This window comes from Carya illinoinensis, chromosome 6, assembly GCF_018687715.1.
Source record: "Carya illinoinensis cultivar Pawnee chromosome 6, C.illinoinensisPawnee_v1, whole genome shotgun sequence".
Classification (NCBI taxonomy): Eukaryota; Viridiplantae; Streptophyta; class Magnoliopsida; order Fagales; family Juglandaceae; genus Carya; species Carya illinoinensis.
In genome coordinates, this window is record NC_056757.1 from 17,526,903 (window position 1) to 17,531,485 (window position 4,583).

General features: G+C 36.5%; 1 non-coding gene across 1 annotated transcript; it reads left to right on the forward strand.

The window, feature by feature from the left end:
* Positions 1 to 676: 676 nt before the first annotated feature.
* LOC122314587 lies at positions 677 to 784 on the forward strand. The gene has a single exon (XR_006243806.1). It is a non-coding gene; the product is annotated as a small nucleolar RNA R71 (small nucleolar RNA).
* The last annotated feature ends 3,799 nt before the right edge of the window (positions 785 to 4,583 follow it).

Consider the following 4,583-nt stretch of genomic DNA (forward strand, 5'->3'; position numbering starts at 1 on the left):
AGGGAACTCCGTATGTCATTAATTGCTAATGAATTCTGATTGTTGAGTGTTGCTTGAACTTGCATGAACTGATGAAGTGTCATACTCAGCTGCTGAATTGTATCTTCAAATCCCTCCTTTTGCATTGGAGGTGCTTGAATTGCCAGTTGAGAGGGCTCCGGGGCCAAGGTTGCTGAAGTTACATGTTGGTCACCCCTCCAACTGAGATTTGGGTGGCTCCTCCATCCTGGATCATAAGAATTAGTGTAAGGACCAGAATCATTAGATTGGTCCAATAACACTTCCTTGAAAGCAGGGATCGTGGGATATTCATCAGTTGAATGCCCACGATCCTCACATATGTCACCCTTCTCAGAAAATTTAGGGACAGCATGCACTTCATTTACTTTCTTCAATTCCACGGCTTCCACTTTTCTAGGCAACAGAGTTAATTTCGCACGCAAATCATCATCTTCATTTAAAGTATATTTTCCATGACTAGACTCAACTTGCCTAGACCTATCATGCACATCAGTTGTGTCCCAAGATTGGGCATTTTCAGCAAGATAATCAAAATATTCAAATGCCTCATCGGGCTCTTTGTCAAAAAATTCTCCATTACACATGGTTTGTACAAATTGGAGCATTTTAGGTGTCAAACTTTCATAAAAAAAACTAATCACACGCCAATGTTCATAACCATGGTGTGGACATGAATCTAATAGATCCTTGAATCTTTCCCAACATTGATAAAAAGTTTCAGAATCCTTTTGAGAAAAATTCATGATCTGTCTTTTCAAAGCATTTGTCCTCTGTATTGGGAAGAATTTTTTCAAAAATCCTGCTTGCATCTCTTGCCATGTACGTATGGTTCTAGGTCTCAATGAATTCAACCATGTTTTAGCTTTATCTTTTAAAGAAAATGGGAACAACTTAAGCCTTATAACCTCCTTAGTGCAAGTCCGGTCCATGAATGTAGAACAAACCTCTTCAAACTCTTTGATATGCAAATACGGGTTCTCAGAATCCATGCCATGAAAATGTGGAATTAATGGAATCATTCCAGGTTTGAAATTAAAATTGTTTGCATTCAAAGGTTGAATTATGCATGAGGGTGTGCTAGTTCTAACAGGTTGCAAATAATCTCTAAGTGTCCTGTTTGGATTCTCCACTTCACTATCATGATGCTCATTTTCAGCCATGATGCTATCAGTGTCTGATGATGATTCTACAGAAGATGATGCAGAGCTAAAAGATGATAGTGATTCTGTCCTAAACAGTCGAGATATATGGTCTCTAGTCCAACTAGTCATACAAACAAGAGCAGATAATCAAAGATCATGAAAAATAAACAGAGAGAAGGGAAAAAAATTAGATGTCACCCAGGCTGTGAAAAGGTTCACAGCTCCACAACGTCCTCTCTTCTCAATCTACCCGTTTGATCACGTTGCCATGAGATCATTCAAATGGTATGAATATGGAAGCAATGTTACATGCTCTGTTTTCTGTAAAAAAAATCGTACCTGCAAAAAGAATATGAAAAAGAATTAGCAAAAGATTACTAAATATTTTTTTTTTTTAAAAAATTATCACACGTTGCAATCCCCGGCAACGGCGCCAAAAGCTTGTTGCGACTAAACTTTGACTCAAATTAATGAATCAAAAATCTAGTGCAGTTTTACCTGCAAGTATACAGGTGTTGTAGTATCTTACAGGATCGAATCCACAGGGATTGACTTTTGTGATAAATAAAATAAATTCAGACAATGAAACAAAATTACGAAAAGAAACGTGCAATCAAATGAAGATTGATAAAATGAATGGAAAAAGACTAAGGTTTCGAGGATCCGTTTAATAATTTATAATATTGTTTCCGATCGATTTACTTGAATTAAACTAGAATAATGATTTCGTTTAATTGGAAGATTTAGCATTTAAGATCAAGAAAAACAGACGCTTATGATCGAGTGTGAACGATTGATTGATTAAAACATTTACAAATCTATTTGAATACCACAGGGATTCCTCAAGCATTCACTGTATTCGGAAATCACAATGAATCAAGACGAGTATATAGATAATCAAAATATCCAATAATAAAATCTTTCAATCGATCAAGCTCGTAGAATAAATTTTACGTGGATTCGGAAACAATATGTAAATCATTAAACTTCACCTCTAACCTTAGTATAAAAATTTAGCCAAACATATTTATTACAAATACTATAGAAATTAAGTAAACATTATCCATGATAATATTAAAATAAAACTCAAGCTAAAATGAAAACAATTTAGATCATAAAACAGGAAATTGAATTAAAAAAAAAAAAACTCCCCTAAAGACCAGTCCGTTCCGTAGCTCTTCTTCCATCCAAGCCAGTCCGTTTGCTTCAAACCAGCTCCTTCTTTTTCGTCTAAAGCCAGCAGCAGCTCCTTCCTTTTTCGTCAGCTTCTAATCCCACCGACTTTCCTATCTACTTCCCTCTGCAATCATCCCAACTCTATCCTTCTCTTTTTCATCCTACGTACCCCACGTTCCCTTCTCTCAATAGCCGATCTCACCCCAGCTAGCCGCCTCCTACTCCCCTCCTTTCTTTCCTTTTTTAAACCAATCGGCACTTTCTTTCTCTACCAAACCGACCCCACTCCTCTTCAATCTCGCATCAACCAAAGCTCCTTCTCTCTCAATTCCTATCTCACGAAAATTCTGCACCTATCCCTTTCACTCTACACTTTCTTGTCTCCTTCTTGCCTTTCTTCAATCACGACTTGGATGACACTAATCAATCAAGCACCAATCAAGCACCTACACGTCTATACTCTCTCCTGCACTTCAGCCACATCAATTGCTTTCCACCTCCATCTCCCACGTAACCCTCTCACTTTCAACCGATTGCTTCCCTCCTTTCTCTTTCTTTTTGTCGTCCAGCATTATATATATATACATATGTCTCACATCAAATTACGTAATCAGATTAATACTTTTAAGGACAAATTCCAACACCACACGGCTCTCACCCACTCTCCTTCAATCACGGCACTTTCTTCACACACCAACTTCTACATTACTCTGCCGAATGTAAAGTCTGCTGCTTTCGGTCCATGTTTTCTGCATGTAACTTTTCTGCATGTGTGTTGCATGTTTGACCGAACTTCTGATTTTTCTGCAAGTGCTGTCCATGCTGCTGGTAGTCCGAATGTTTGCTCTGCTGTCTTGGTGTAGTAGCTGCTGCACATGTGTGATTTATTGCATGTGAGATGTCCAGGTTTTCCTTTCTTTTGCTGTAGTGGCTGCTGTCCATGTTCTGCATGTGTGCCGATTTATTTGGGTGAGTTTGTTTGCTTTTAGCATGTGTGAGTTTGTGTTGCATTTATGTGAGATGCTTATCTTGTTTCATGTGAAACAATTACATTATAAATCTTTTTAAGCACCAAAATACTAGAATTTATCAATTGAATCAAGTAATGTGATCTATTGCATAATTAAGTACTTAAATCATTTTTTATTAAACAATTTGTTTGCTTAAGTAACTTTAATCATGCAATTTTAGCGCTTCATCACACGCCTAACAACAAGAGACTCGCCATACTCTTCATTCTTATTGTGCCTATTCTCAATACTAGGCTCATGTCTCCTCCTATCTTTCTCACTTTGTAGATTTCTAATCACTGCACCTCGTTGATCCATCCTATCCCTTACTTCTCCCAACACCATGTTCAACCGCTGAAATTGTTGTTGCATGGCTTGCAGCACAAATGAATTATTTGACATCCCCTTTGGTTATGAGTCACTTTAATGAGTCATTGTATGTGCTGCACAAAAAAGAATGTTAGTGGAAAAAGACCTCATGCTCTCTATCTTACGTGTTTACACTCAAATAATAGCACTCCACTCGTGTTTCACACTTAATTGGCTTTTTCCCGATAATGATCTCACACACTCTTGCCTTTTACCTCAAGAGTTTTCCCACTCAAGTTCTTTCAGAACTAATTGAACTAAATCAAGACAATACACCCTTGTCTTTTATTCCAACTAGTAATTAGGTCCAAGAAACAAAAACAAGAGAAAACACTGAAGGAATAAAATGACACAAGACTCAAGGAAATGATACAAGGGAAAGAGTAATCACAAGACAATATACCAACTATAATGATATATGCAGCCCTTTTGAAATAAAATAAAAATTCGGATTTTTTTTTTCGATTTTTTTTTCTTTTTTTTTTCTTTTCTTTTCCTTTCCTTTTTTTTTTCTTTTTTTTTTCCCCTTTCTTTTCTTTTCCTTTCTTTTCTCACTATTTCAATCAAAAATAGTAATATTCAATTGTAACAATCAAACAACTGAATTCAAACACATAAAAATTGGCAAGGAAATAGAAGAGAATCCATGAAACGACACTCCAAGGAATTGACAAACTTAAAGAAGCAAGAAACTCCAGAAATTTCCAACCTATATATGGTGTAAATTTTGGCAGCCCTCAAACAAGCAACTTAGCCAACCAATGTTGATAAATATGAAACCAAAATGATAGAGTAATCTGCCAGCCCTAGGAAAAACGAATTTCTGCACTCTTTATTTTTTTTTTGCAACCCTAGAACAATGAAA